The 16,479-nt window shown below is 43.1% G+C and overlaps 1 protein-coding gene across 6 annotated transcripts in view; it reads right to left on the reverse strand.

Annotated features, from left to right (window-relative positions):
- Positions 1-9,272, reverse strand: part of sptan1 (spectrin alpha, non-erythrocytic 1) — a 146,380-nt gene extending 137,108 nt beyond the window's left edge. For all 6 annotated transcript variants that reach the window (XM_080418798.1, XM_080418796.1, XM_080418797.1 and 3 more), the window contains exon 1: positions 9,156-9,272. The gene's annotated coding sequence lies outside the window, so the exon portion shown is untranslated. The remainder of the gene's footprint in view (positions 1-9,155) is intronic.
- Positions 9,273-16,479: the final 7,207 nt, after the last annotated feature.

Here is a 16,479-nt window from a genome sequence, read left to right on the forward strand (position 1 = left end):
ACTAAAGCACATCCTGAACAACATGGACGCTATCATCATCTCTATCCACTAAAACACATCCTTAACAACATGGACTCTATCATCATCTCTATCCACTAAAGCACATCCTGAACAACATGGACGCTATCATCATCTCTATCCACTAAAGCACATCCTTAACAACATGGACGCTATCATCATCTCTATCCACTAAAACACATCCTTAACAACATGGACGCTATCATCATCTCTATCCACTAAAGCACATCCTGAACAACATGGACGCTATCATCATCTCTATCCACTAAAACACATCCTTAACAACATGGACTCTATCATCATCTCTATCCACTAAAACACATCCTGAACAACATGGACGCTATCATCATCTCTATCCACTAAAGCACATCCTTAACAACATGGACTCTATCATCATCTCTATCCACTAAAACACATCCTTAACAACATGGACGCTATCATCATCTCAATCCACTAAAACACATCCTTAACAACATGGACTCTATCATCATCTCTATCCACTAAAACACATCCTTAACAACATGGACTCTATCATCATCTCTATCCACTAAAACACATCCTTAACAACATGGACGCTATCATCATCTCAATCCACTAAAACACATCCTTAACAACATGGACGCTATCATCATCTCAATCCACTAAAACACATCCTTAACAACATGGACTCTATCATCATCTATATCCACTAAAACACATCCTTAACAACATGGACTCTATCATCATCTATATCCACTAAAACACATCCTTAACAACATGGACTCTATCATCATCTATATCCACTAAAACACATCCTTAACAACATGGACTCTATCATCATCTCTATCCACTAAAACACATCCTTAACAACATGGACTCTATCATCATCTATATCCACTAAAACACATCCTTAACAACATGGACTCTATCATCATCTCTATCCACTAAAACACATCCTTAACAACATGGACGCTATCATCATCTCTATCCACTAAAACACATCCTTAACAACATGGACGCTATCATCATCTCTATCCACTAAAACACATCTCATCCTTAATGTCTAAAAACATTCAAAAATAATATTCTATACATTCTAATTTGGCCATCAATAAAGCCACACACACACACACACACACACACACACACACACACACACACACACACACACACACACACACACACACACACACACACACACACACACACACACACACACACACACACACACACAGCTTGCCTCTGAATGAAGCTATCCACAAGTTTCCTAGGGAATTATGGGCATGACTTCCTGTAGGAATGTGAATTGAATAACTGACAACAGGAAGTGATGCCCATAAGTCCCTCAATGCCTCATGGGACACTGGAAACTCATGGAGAGTGCAGAGACTTCACAACTGGGCATGACCGCACTTTTAGAGTGGTAAATAAATGGTGCATTTATATAGATCTTTAATCCAAAGCGCTTTACATAGATTGTGCATTACATTCACACATTCACACACACATTCACACACACACATTCACACACACATTCACACACACACACACACCGATGGCAGAGGAAACCATACAAGGCACCAACCTGCTCATCAGGAGCATTTAGGGGTTCAGTGTCTTGCTCAAGGACACTTCTACACTAACTCTAGGGGAACCCACAGGGATCCAACTGGGAACCTCACGGTTTCCATCCGGCCGCTTTACCAGCCACTCTACCCCTGATCCACTGCCGTGTGGACAACAACACAACAACACAACAACACAACAACACAACAACACAACGCATAATGAAGAACACACCCTGACCAGGAAGCAGTTTGTGATTCAACCTTTAGCTGCTGTAGAGCTGAAGCTGAGAGCTAGAGAGGTTATTGATTAGTTGTGTTCACCCTCCCCCACCGACCAGGAGGAGACACCCTCCCCCCACCGACCAGGAGGAGACACCCTCCCCCCCCCACCGACCAGGAGGAGACACCCTCCCCCCACCGACCAGGAGGAGACACCCTCCCCCCACCGACCAGGAGGAGACACCCTCCCCCCACCGACCAGGAGGAGACACCCTCCCCCCTCCCCCCAACCCCCACCGACCAGGAGGAGACACCCTCCCCCACCGACCAGGAGGAGACACCCTCCCCCCACCGACCAGGAGGAGACACCCTCCCCCCTCCCCCCAACCCCCACCGACCAGGAGGAGACACCAGCATCCAGTGAAACCTTTATATTTATATTATAGATATATTATATATATATATTATATTATAGAGAAGTACTGGACACACCAGCATCCAGTGAAACCTTTTGCTTCCGGTAGCAGACGTAAAGCATTACTGCGGTAACCTGATCATTCCAGGAATCGGAGTATTTATGCACTAATGGAAAAACAAACAGAACCTGGGGATTTCAGACATCTTTGAGTGCAGATCTATAGAAGTAAGTTATAATAATTAAAATAAGTATTTTGTACATCCATGTTTATGAAGGAACACGACATGTCCTTTATAGTGGAGACTAGAGACTAGTTCATGTCCTTTATAGTGGAGAGGCTAGTTCATGTCCTTTATAGTGGAGACTAGAGACTAGTTCATGTCCTTTATAGTGGAGACTAGAGACTAGTTCATGTCCTTTATAGTGGAGACTAGAGACTAGTTCATGTCCTTTATAGTGGAGACTAGAGACTAGTTCATGTCCTTTATAGTGGAGACTAGAGACTAGTTCATGTCCTTTATAGTGGAGACTAGAGACTAGTTCATGTCCTTTATAGTGGAGACTAGAGGCTAGTTCATGTCCTTTATAGTGGAGACTAGAGGCTAGTTCATGTCCTTTATAGTGGAGACTAGAGACTAGTTCATGTCCTTTATAGTGGAGACTAGAGGCTAGTTCATGTCCTTTATAGTGGAGACTAGAGGCTAGTTCATGTCCTTTATAGTGGAGACTAGAGGCTAGTTCATGTCCTTTATAGTGGAGACTAGAGACTAGTTCATGTCCTTTATAGTGGAGACTAGAGGCTAGTTCATGTCCTTTATAGTGGAGACTAGAGAGTAGTTCATGTCCTTTATAGTGGAGACTAGAGACTAGTTCATGTCCTTTATAGTGGAGACTAGAGACTAGTTCATGTCCTTTATAGTGGAGACTAGAGGCTAGTTCATGTCCTTTATAGTGGAGACTAGAGGCTAGTTCATGTCCTTTATAGTGGAGACTAGAGACTAGTTCATGTCCTTTATAGTGGAGACTAGAGGCTAGTTCATGTCCTTTATAGTGGAGACTAGAGACTAGTTCATGTCCTTTATAGTGGAGACTAGAGACTAGTTCATGTCCTTTATAGTGGAGACTAGAGACTAGTTCATGTCCTTTATAGTGGAGACTAGAGGCTAGTTCATGTCCTTTATAGTGGAGACTAGAGGCTAGTTCATGTCCTTTATAGTGGAGACTAGAGGCTAGTTCATGTCCTTTATAGTGGAGACTAGAGACTAGTTCATGTCCTTTATAGTGGAGACTAGAGACTAGTTCATGTCCTTTATAGTGGAGACTAGAGACTAGTTCATGTCCTTTATAGTGGAGACTAGAGACTAGTTCATGTCCTTTATAGTGGAGACTAGAGACTAGTTCATGTCCTTTATAGTGGAGACTAGAGACTAGTCCATGTCCTTTATAGTGGAGACTAGAGACTAGTTCATGTCCTTTATAGTGGAGACTAGAGACTAGTTCATGTCCTTTATAGTGGAGACTAGAGGCTAGTTCATGAGGTGGTGAAACAAACTAAGTAAAACATATGTTTGATTTAAAACAAATTGTTGACAGAACAATGTAAAAACATTGCAGTGCTGCTTTATGTATATTATAATAAACATTGCAGTGCTGCTGTTCCATTGTCAGCCTTGATTCATTCTTGATTGAGCCTCAAAAAGCAGCTTCAACACTAAAGTCAGGTGACATGCTGAACAACAGATACTACTGTAGTGTAGATTATTATTATACAGCCAATGATCAGCAGGTTGCCGTGGAGATATGATTAACCTTTGGGTTGAAAGATAAAAGTCCAAATGACATAAACGGGCCATATCTCATGCCTCAGGACCAGGGAGACGTTGGTTGGTACGGGCAATAAATGTTTGGCTGACCCTAAAGTTATTTCTAACCTTATCCTGAGTAAAACAAATACAAGAATACAAGAACCGCTGGTCCGTGGAAAAAAATGGAGGCAAGCGTGTTTTGGGGCGAGTGTTCCGGTTACCAACACAAGCCGTCACCCTGGCCAGCTGATCTTTTCACTCTGAGCTGCATAAGGAACAGTGGAGCTGCATAAGGAACAGTGGAGCTGCATAAGGAACAGTGGAGCTGCATAAGGAACAGTGGAGCTGCATGAGGAACAGTGGAGCTGCATGAGGAACAGTGGAGCTGCATAAGGAACAGTGGAGCTGCATAAGGAACAGTGGAGCTGCATAAGGAACAGTGGAGCTGCATAAGGAACAGTGGAGCTGCATGAGGAACAGTGGAGCTGCATGAGGAACAGTGGAGCTGCATAAGGAACAGTGGAGCTGCATAAGGAACAGTGGAGCTGCATGAGGAACAGTGGAGCTGCATAAGGAACAGTGGAGCTGCATAAGGAACAGTGGAGCTGCATAAGGAACAGTGGAGCTGCATGAGGAACAGTGGAGCTGCATAAGGAACAGTGGAGCTGCATAAGGAACAGTGGAGCTGCATAAGGAACAGTGGAGCTGCATAAGGAACAGTGGAGCTGCATAAGGAACAGTGGAGCTGCATGAGGAACAGTGGAGCTGCATAAGGAACAGTGGAGCTGCATAAGGAACAGTGGAGCTGCATAAGGAACAGTGGAGCTGCATAAGGAACAGTGGAGCTGCATAAGGAACAGTGGAGCTGCATAAGGAACAGTGGGCCCCCGACAACACGGCCCACCATTCGTTTGGATGTGGTGGGCTTGAATTTAATTTCATATCTACATTTTCTTTACAAATGAGGGGCTAAATCAGGGACGTGGCCACTGGGAAATTTGGGACAATTCCAGAAAGGCCTCTCCATTCCAGGCCGACGAGGCCGGCCTTTAAAAAAAACCTTACGGGCCTCTCTATCTGAGATTCCCAGGTTGAATTAGGGGCCCAGCACGTCCCTGGGCTAAATACATATAATACTTTTCCCCCCTTAAGGCCCAATATTTCCACACATCTCCCTGACTGTATTAAAGGGAGGAAGGGCGGGCGGACCAACCACATGGTCAAGCTCATGTTGATCAACCATGACCATATAAGGACTTTCCAATGCAGCTACGGCCAAATATGGACTGTGTTGTAAATGGTAAATGGTGCATTTATATAACGCTTCTATCCGAAGCGCTTTACATTGATTGTGCCATTAACCCATTCACACACACATTCATACACCGATGGCGGAGGAAACCATGCAAGGCACCAACCTGCTCATCGGGAGCAATTAGGGGTTCAGCGTCTTGCTCAAGGACACTTCGACACTAACTCTGGGGGAGCGCCCCAGCCCGGGATCGAACTAGGAACCTTGCGGTTTTTCAGTTCACTCTACCCGGCCACTCTACCCCTGAGCCACTGCCGCCCACTAACCTCAATGAGTCCTCATGGCATCAGGCCCCAACAAATCACTCAGCATGAATGGCCATGAACGGGACGACGACTGACAGATACAGAGATCTCCATATATGGTCACATCAGCTGGATCACTGGTGCAACATAGATGTGAGGGCCGCGAAGCAGACCAACCTCTAGATGTGAGGGCCACAAAGCAGACCAACCTCTAGATGTGAGGGCCACAAAGCAGACCAACCTCTAGATGTGAGGGCCACAAAGCAGACCAACCTCTAGATGTGAGGGCCACAAAGCAGACCAACCTCTAGATGTGAGGGCCACAAAGCAGACCAACCTCTAGATGTGAGGGCCACAAAGTAGACCAACCTCTAGATGTGAGGGCCACAAAGCAGACCAACCTCTAGATGTGAGGGCCACAAAGCAGACCAACCTCTAGATGTGAGGGCCACAAAGCAGACCAACCTCTAGATGTGAGGGCCACAAAGTAGACCAACCTCTAGATGTGAGGGCCACAAAGCAGCCCAAACCTCTAGTCTGTATAAGAGAAGTATTTGCCAATGGTAACTATTTCACAGCAGCCTTCAAAGTGTGCCTAATCAGACCAGTGTGAGAATACACAGTCATATGGTGAGAGGCAGACAGACAGACAGACAGAAAGACATATGGTGAGAGGCAGACAGGCAGACAGACAGACAGACAGACAGGCAGACAGACAGACAGACAGGCAGAAAGACAGACAGACAGACAGGCAGACAGACAGACAGACAGGCAGAAAGACATATGGTGAGAGGCAGACAGACAGACAGACAGACAGACAGACAGACAGACAGACAGACAGACAGACAGACAGACAGGCAGAAAGACATATGGTGAGAGGCAGACAGACAGACAGACAGACAGACAGACAGACAGACAGACAGACAGACAGACAGACAGGCTATGGCCGCCTCTTCATTACACTCTCAGGGTCAGATTAGGGTCCCTCCCAGAGAATGAAAAACAAACGGTACAAACAGCCTACAGATCAAACTACTGGCTGTCCTTGAAGTTAAAGTGTTGAGAAGAATCACAGGCCTGTTTGAATTCAATGCATACAGGCCTGTCCACTGAATACTTTATTACTTCATAAAGTATTCAGTGGACTGAATACTTTATGTACTTTATTAGTTCATAAAGTATTCAGTGGACTGAATACTTTATGTACTTTATTAGTTCATAAAGTATTCAGTGGACTGAATACTTTATGTACTTTATTAGTTAATAAAGTATTCAGTGGACTGAATACTTTATGTACTTTATTAGTTAATAAAGTATTCAGTGGACTGAATACTTTATGTACTTTATTAGTTAATAAAGTATTCAGTGGACTGAATACTTTATTAACTGTATTAGTTAATAAAGTATTCAGTGGACTGACAGGACATTCTTCTCCTAAACTAAACACATAAAGATGGCTGTAGGAAGATAATGTGGTGATAAAAATAGAAAAGATAAACGTTATGTTTCTCCTTCTTTCAAATCACTGTCTTTTACATCCAACTAAGGAGAGGATTTAAATGAATATAATATATTAATATATAAAAGCATAAACCAGTTAACATGATGACCATTGAGGAATGGAATGGAACAGTGGTGGAAAAAGTACTCAAATTTTGTACTTAAGTAAAAGTATCAATACTGCGATGTAGAAATGCTCCATTTCAAGTAAAAGTACGGAATTCAAAATTGACTTGAGTAAAAGTACAAAAGTATTGGCATCAAAATATATTTAAAGTACCGAAAGTAGAAGTACTCATTATGCAGAATGTCCCATTTCACAAGTTTTCAAAAATGTATAAAAAGCTTTTGAAAATAGCAGATCTACAAGCTCACAATGCGTCGCGATGCGATGCATTGTGAGCTTGTAGATCTGCTATTTTCAAATGGCCAAAATGTGTATATAGGGCTGAAGTGGTTACTGTATGTTTTGTAATAATAATCAAAATCTACAAAGTAACTAAAGTTTTCAAATAAATGTAGTGGAGTAGAAGTAAAAGTACTGAAAATTGGAAATACTCCAGTTGAGTAAAAAAAATAAAAAATCTAAATTGTACTTAAGTACAGTCCTTGAGTAAATGTACTTAGTTACTTTACAGCACTGGAATGGAATGACTGAATAACTGGGCGGATCAAAGATCAGCCATGATGACAGCTGCTCTGTTAAATACATTATGTTTAAATCATTATTAATGTTAAATACATTATGTTTAAATCATTTAAATCATTATTAATGTTAAATACATTATGTTTAAATCATTTAAATCATTATTAATGTACATTATGTTTAAATCATTATTCATGTTAAATACATTATGTTTAAATCATTTAAATCATTATTAATGTACATTATGTTTAAATCATTATTCATGTTAAATACATTATGTTTAAATCATTTAAATCATTATTCATGTTGTTCAGGTTATAATATTAATAATAATTACTTTTACTCCATTACAGTTAATATTTGAAAACTTTAGTTACTTTGTAGATTTAGATTATTATTACAAAACACACAATAACCACTTCAGCCCATTATACATTTATATATACATTTATATATACATTTATATATATATACATTTCAGCCATTTGAAAATACTAAATAGCAGATCTACAAGCTCACACATTGTGAGCTTGTAGATCTGCTATTTTCAAATGATTTGTATACATTTGAAAACTTAAGTGAAAGAAATAGGACCTTAATTCTGCATTTCTACTTGTATTACTTTAAGTACATTTTGATACCAATACGTTTGTACTCTTTAACTCGAGTTCAATTTTAAATTCGGGACTTTTTACGATGGGTGCGTTCGGAAATACAGCACTGAGCGCACTGGCCAATACAAACTAATAGGCGAGTGTGCTCCGGTGCGCAATTTCCGAACGCACCCTTAATAACACAGTATTTTTACTTAATAACACAGTATTTTTACTTAATAACACAGTATTTTTACTTAGTAACGCAGTATTTCTACATCGCAGTAATAATGATACTTTTACTTAAGTTTAAAAAAAAAAAGTGAGTACTTTTTCCACAGCAGTGAATGAATGACGTCACTGGGCGGATCCCAGATCAGCTGCTCTGATAAATACATATTTATATCATTTAAATTATTATTAATCATTATTAATGTTGTTCAGACAAGCAGACAGAATGTCAATAAAGGTTAATAATGAATATTAATAACAATAAATAAAGAATAAAGGCTAATAGCTAAGCTGTGCTACATGCTAACCTATATAGCATGCTAGCGAATACACATACAACTACTTGCTACCGCAGCTAGCATCCATGCTAGCAAAAACAGCAGATCTACAAGCTCACTGCGCATCGCCTCTGCGACGCGCAGTGAGCTTGTAGATCTGCTGGTTTCGGCACGAGCGCGACACCGTCCGTCTCGCGACGAAGGCGAAGCCCCTCCCCTCCCCCATCCACACACATATATAATAATGTCTGCAAAGAGACAGAATGAACTAAAACACTAAATACCGCTAAAACCTCCTACTGTAGGTTATGGTTTTATTATTAAACATGATAAACACTGTTACCTGGTTTGAATGGAGAGAAGAGCAGAAGAAGGGAGGAATAGAGGAATAGAGGAATAGAGGAGAAGAGAAGAGTCCTGCTCGAGCTGTTTCTGTTCTGTTGGACAGAGAGATGGTAGGGTGGGGCGGGGCAGCGCTGTGACGTCAGCAGCACACACAGGGCTGGGCGGGGCTGCAGCAAACCCCCGAACCCGACTGCTGACGGAAACAGACGAAAACACCCGAGCCCGACTACTGACGGAAACACCCGAGTCCCACCATAATATTTTGCCAGACCCAAGGGGTCGGGCTTACATGAGGCTTTGTACCTGTTTCGTCCAGACAGGGGCCGTTTGTCTTCCGGCCCCAGCCAAAAAAGTCTGTCCATACATGGGCATAGAAGGGACGTGTGTCCCAGCCATAAAAGTCTGTCCCCCTTTCGTCCATACATGGACATAGACCATAGAGGTATAATATAACGGCATAGACACAGGCTGACACGTCATGTGAAGTCTGGGTCTGGCAGAACCAGGTCTCCTGGTCTTGTTTATACTTTGGCTATTCAAAAATAGCAGATATACAAGTTCATTCATTGCACTTCGTGCCGTGCTGTGAGCTTGTAGATCTGCTATTTTTGAAAAATCCTGTCATAGAAACCACTGCTCTATTTATAAGAAAAATAAGGGATGCCCAGAAAGGATACATTTTCTGTATGTATGTATGTACAGTTTTTGTATATTATATTAACCACTTGAACCCCAGCATCCATATTCTGGGGGTAATATTAGCCAAAAATAGCCGACCTACAAGATCAGCTATTTTTGGCAAAGAGCTTTGGTGTAGACAGACAGACAGACAGACAGACAGACAGACAGACAGACAGACAGACAACATCAGTCCAACTACAGAGATACAAGTTCCAGTTTACTAAGTCTAGAGTGATTTATAACCTGTATTATATGATATTATATGTATATGAGCTGTTTAACCTGTATTATATTATATTATATGTATATGAGCTGTTTAACCTGTATTATATTATATTATATGTATATGAGCTGTTTAACCTGTATTATATTATATTATATGTATATGAGCTGTTTAACCTGTATTATATTATATTATATTATATGTATATGAGCTGTTTAACCTGTATTATATGATATTATATGTATATGAGCTGTTTAACCTGTATTATATTATATTATATGTATATGAGCTGTTTAACCTGTATTATATTATATTATATGTATATGAGCTGTTTAACCTGTATTATATGATATTATATGTATATGAGCTGTTTAACCTGTATTATATTATATTATATGTATATGAGCTGTTTAACCTGTATTATATTATATGATATTATATGTATATGAGCTGTTTAACCTGTATTATATGATATTATATGTATATGAGCTGTTTAACCTGTATTATATTATATTATATGTATATGAGCTGTTTAACCTGTATTATATTATATTATATGAGCTGCTTGATCTGTATTATATTATATTATATTATATGTATATGAGCTGTTTAACCTGTATGATATTATATTATATGTATATGAGCTGTTTAACCTGTATGATATTATATTATATGTATATGAGCTGCTTGATCTGTATTATATTATATTATATGTATATGAGCTGTTTAACCTGTATTATATTATATTATATTATATGTATATGAGCTGTTTGAATAGACTACATATTGCATAAAATTGTGTTGCAGATTAAACATATTCATAGATTGCATTGACAGCTTCATAGATTTGTTTGATTTGTGTATAAATTGAATTAATATATTTTGTTTATTTGCTTATACACATCATCTTTTCTATTATAATTGGATCATTTCATGTAATAACAAAAAGTCCTATCTATTACACAAAGGTGTGGCGGCCCCCTGTAGTAACTCTGAGGACCCCCTAGGGGTCCCGGACCCCCATGACGTATCTATGAGGTATGACTCAGTATTTGGACAAGCCCAATCCGACCGCAATTGACTTAATCATGTTTACAAATTAAAAGTGAATCTTTCAAAAAATATAACACGTGTGGAAAAAAAATGCGCAGAGGAAGTACCCTTGACCTGTTAGCGTACACAAGAAATGTGACGATCGGTCCAACAGTTTGCAAGATTAGCCACACACACACACACACACACACACACACACACACACACACACACAGACCCACTCCTAGACAGCTCAGGAGTAGAGTAGATGCCCACTTCTCCAACGAACCTTACCTAAGCTGAATCAACTGAAACCTATGACCGTTGACTGGCTGACACCTCAACCGATTAAATGCGCAGAACCAGAGTGATCACAACAGATCACAACAGCTGAATATGCTCTCCCTACAAAAAAACACAAATCTGAGGCCCATGGAGTCGCTGAGGCCCATGAACAACAGCTGACAGGCTCAGGGCTAGAAGTTGGGGTCCTACAGTACATAATGGACTACAGTATACGATTAGTAGACTTCGATCAGAGCCTGGTTCTATCGAAGGCTAGTGATCTTATTATATCTTATGATACACTCACCTCCATGGTGGTAACTTTGTTGGGGAGTTCGGTGGCAAACTTGGTCCATTTTGAGTTTGACTTTTCTCAACCTTTGCTGGGAAAGTGCTCCTCCAAGAGGAACAGCCGCATCTCCCGGAGCTGAGGCCTTGGCTTCTTCTCTTACAGGCCTGACACTTGATCCGGGTTGGCCTGTACCTCCATGTTTTAACTAGTGGGGCGTTCCAAGGTGCACCTGGGCCGTGCCTTCTTGAGGTTGAAACCTTTCCTAATATCTGCCAAGAGGTCGTCGCGAACAAATACCTCGTTTTGCGGCAGAAGAACTTCTTTGGTCCTTTTTCGGTTCTCCGGTTTCTGTCTCGTCTTGTCATCTGCCTGTAGCATCTTCCTCTTCTCCGCCTTGGCTGCAGTTTCCTTTCGGTTTTTGTTGTCCAACGAGGCGTTGATGAAGTGTGTCCGGAAAGTCTTCATGGTTACAAAGAGGTCCTCCAAGGAAAGCTGGGAAGCGTCTTCATATAGGTACGCGGCCAGCTCCCTCCTCTTTTGGTCAATCTCGGATAACTTCTCATCTAAAGCTCCGCATGCCTGCAGGCTTTCCTTGATGACTATTGCATATTGCTTTGTCACGTCTTCCACAGAGTTGGAGACGATATTGGCAGTGTCCTTCAATCGTTTCAGTAAGGCACTAGTCTCTGATTGGCAATGCTTAAAGTTCACTCCTGCTGCCTTTTCACAGATTTCTATATCATCTGGCAGTGCCAACAGTTCCGGTTGGTTCAGCTCTACTTCCTCCAGAATGTAATGAAGTAGTGAGACTGAGCTCTGGTTGGATTTGGTCTCGTTGAGCGTGAGCAGAGAGTTGATCCGGAACCCTTCTGCGTTCCCTAAGTGACTTTCATAGTTAAGGAAGTTTCCCACGTCCAGGACAAACTTGCAGAACCTGGCCAGGAGGTGGCTCTCCCTGACGGACTGGCAGGCATCGTCCAGCAGCTTGGCTTTAGGTGTGAGCATGTCCACCACGGAAGCCGTCTCCTCACACACCAGCATACATTCGATCCTCAGCTCATAGCATGGCACCGCCACCAGTGCGCTGTAGAAGCGGTCCACGTTACTCAACTTGTCCGTGTCTCCTTGGTACGACTTCAGACTTTCAATCTCGTTTTTTTGTGGAAGGAGTTTTAGAAGCTCTTTAAGCACCTCCACGTCGAAATGGGTCCGATCCCCTTTCTGTATAGAAACCACGAGGTGCTCATGTGAGCATTTGAACTGCTTCAGTAATATGGACAGATTCTGCATTTTATCATTACAAATAAAAGTAATCTTGTCCTCCCTCCTGGGAGCAGGATTACGCTTCTCTTTCTGCTCGGTTACCCGCAGACCAAACAGTTGCTCGATGGTGTTGTAGTTAAGCTCCAGAAGCGGATGGTTTTTCTGATACCACATTGATTGATCCTCATTATTACTAACGGCAGATAGCTTGTGCCAGTTGAGCTTCTTCATCTTTTTGCTGGGATAACGGCCCGCCTTGGTCGGGGACTCTGTAGAACGGCTGTGGGGCCGTCTGCGACCACCCGGTGGTGGTGGGGGTGGGGGAGGCGGAGGTGGGGGCCGGTACGGAGGCGGAGGTGGGGGCGGGGGCGGAGGAACCGTCTTTCTTTCTCCGTCGGGTTTCTTGTGTTTGTCGGGGTCGCTAGCGGGTCCGTCGCCGCAAACGTCTCGCGGTTGTCCGGGTCGCACTCCGGGTGGGGCGGCGGTGGGGGTGGAGAGACCCAAGGTGGTATCCGGGCGGCCGGGGTGCTTCTGGCCGGGCTGTGAGTGCGAAGGGGCTATCGGCGATATCTGGCTGGTCGAGGTAATCCTGGCGGGTCCGTCTTTGTCTCCGTCTATCATTTCCGTCTGAACGGCCTGGTCTGCAGTCCTGCCTTTGGAGATCATCAAGCGCTGCATGATTCTGTCAAAGGACTCCGTCTGGGACTCCTGGGGCAGCAGGATGGCTCTGACAGTCAACGTCTCCAGGACCTGCCAGACGTTACGGCGCTCAGGGCCGAGCAGCAGCAACGTCTGCAGGATGGACAACAGCTGCAGGGAGGCCGGGGAGCCACTCACCTTGGTGAACAGCGCAGCAAACACCTCCAGGTGGTTGTTCTTGTTCCGGGCGTCCATGGGAGAGTCCTGGGGCAGCAGGATGGCTCGTACAGTCAAAGCCTCCAGGGCCTGCCAGATGTCAGCGCGCTCAGGCCCCAGCATGAGCAGCGTCTGTAGGATGGAGAGCAGCGTGATGGAGGCCGGGGAGCTGCTCACCTTGTGGAACAGAGTAGTGAACACCTCCAGGTGACCGCTCATGTCAACACCTTTGTCCTTCTTGTACGTCCTGGTGTCCTCCATCTGAACGCAGAAGACGCCCCTTTTGAGGGCGCCGATCTCTACCTCTTTGTCCCTCAACCTCCTTTGGAGTCCGTCTATCGCATGCAGCTTCATCCTGCTCTGTTTCTCGATGGCTTTGACCATCTGCTCCGCGGAACATAACCTCTGAGCCAACGCGTGCAGCTCGTCCTCCAGCTGTGTCTTCTCCTCGTCCCATCTCTGCTGCTTCTCCAGCATCTGTTCCTTGTAGACCTTCACATTGTGTTTCATTAAGTGGTAGGCTTCCTTATACATGGCCTGACTCATTAGTAGGCCTGATCCTGTTAGGTGTGGCTTCTTGTGTAGGAAATGACCGGAGCCGCACTGGAGCACGTTATATGCCTAGGCCGTGACGTAACACAAACGTAGAACTCGTCCCGCATTCTAAAGCCTACGATGAGCCAGTGGAGGACAGTAACAAAGTACTTTATTTAGTACCGTACTGCACATTTTTAGAGTATCTGTAATCTGTACTTTACGTTCAGTATTAGTGTTTTGGGCGATACATATGGCTTTCACCCAAATACATTTCAAAGACAGATATTGTACTTTTGACTCCACTATTTGTAGGAAGGGGGACAAAAGTACATGATGAATGACAGTAACTACTCAAGCCCTTTTTCTAATATAGTGAAAATGGCAGATTTACAAGCTCACAACGTGTTGCGATGTGATGCGTTTGTGAGCTTGTATCTGCTATTTTCACTATTGATATTTTGTGAAAATGTCTGGAAAATCCTACAAATCTTACACACTATTTGAAGATCCGGATCCATGGATCCACTCCATGTTTTCTTCTTCATAAAAATAGAAAAATCAACAAGAAGTTGACATTTTATATATAAAAACCAAAAAAACAGTAGGCTACCGGGTTTGGTGATGTTCTATATTGTCAGAATCAGCTTTATTTGCGTTTGTTTACAGGCTTAAAGAGCTCCTCCTGAACCTCTTCAGCCTACGATGTAAGTCAATGAGGAGCATATTTTGAATGTTAAATTTCTAATCAATGGAGCAACTATTTTTCATTTCTTGTCCACCTTTGGAGTTACATCATCGTCATGGCAAGGTAACTACACAAGCCAAACCTGTCCCAAAGTGGTCTAGCACATTAAGCCAGTTCCAATATAAGGCGGCAGCTTGAGAACCGGAAGGTTCCCAGTTGGATCCCGGGCTCCCCCAGAGTTAGTGTCAAAGTGTCCTTGAACAAGACACTGAACCCCTAACTGCTTCTGATGAGCAGGTTGGTGCCTTACATGGTTTCCTCTGCCATTAGTGTGTGAATGTAAAGCGCCTTGGATAAAGTTACCATTCACCAACATCAATTCAGGGGAAACTCCTGACACGGTGAATGCCACAGCCAATAACATCGTCTGTTCAACAATGTAGGCTACAGGAATATATGTTGTGTTTACTTATGTTTGGAGTAAAAACCAAAGCATTTATCATAATGAGTCACTGTGTTTTATATTTGTCATTTAATGTCATAGTTTTACTCTGTGACACCCTTTTAAATGACATCTATTTACATGCACGCACGCACGCAAGCACGCAAACACACACACACACGCACGCACGCACGCACGCACGCACGCACGCACGCACGCACGCACGCACGCACGCACGCGCGCGCACGCACGCACGCACGCACGCACACACACACACACACACACACACACACACACACACACACACACACACACACACACACACACACACACACACACACACACACACACACACCACACACACACACACAATAATAATAATAATAATAATAGCTTGAATTTATATAGCGCCTTTCATAAACCCAAGGACGCTTTACATCAGAACAATGAACAAATAACAGACAACTGAACAAACAAACAACAAACAACTATATGCCATAAGCCTGAGAGAATAGGTGTCTTTTCAAGGCAGCTTTAAAAGAGTCCAGTGTTGGAGCATGGCGAATCCCTATTGGGATGGAGTTCCACAGGGTGGGGGCTGTCACACTGAAGGCTCTGTCCCCGAAAGTTCGCATGTTTGCGTTGGGGACAGCGAGGAGGTCCAAGTCTGTGGACCGCAGGGTCCGTGACCGGCTTGGTTTATGGAGTAGGCTTGAGAGGTACTGTGGAGCAAGGGTATTTTGACATTTGTAGGTGAGAAGGAGGAGTTTGTAGTGGATGCGGAATTGAACAGGAAGCCAGTGCAGTTGTTTACGGGTAGGGGTGATGTGCTGCCAAGGCTTGGTGCGGGTGAGAACTCTGGCAGCTGAATTTTGGACATACTGGAGCCTATCCAGGTATTTGTTTGGGAGCCCAAACAGGACTCCATTGCAGTAGTCCAGACGGGAGGTTACAAATGAATGAATGAGGGTCTCAGCCACAGAATCAGAGAGTGAGGGACGGAGTCTAGAGATGTTCTTGAGGTGGA

The sequence above is a fragment of the Gymnoscopelus braueri genome (genome assembly GCF_963280865.1).
Source record: "Gymnoscopelus braueri genome assembly, chromosome: 22".
Lineage (NCBI taxonomy): Eukaryota > Metazoa > Chordata > Actinopteri > Myctophiformes > Myctophidae > Gymnoscopelus > Gymnoscopelus braueri.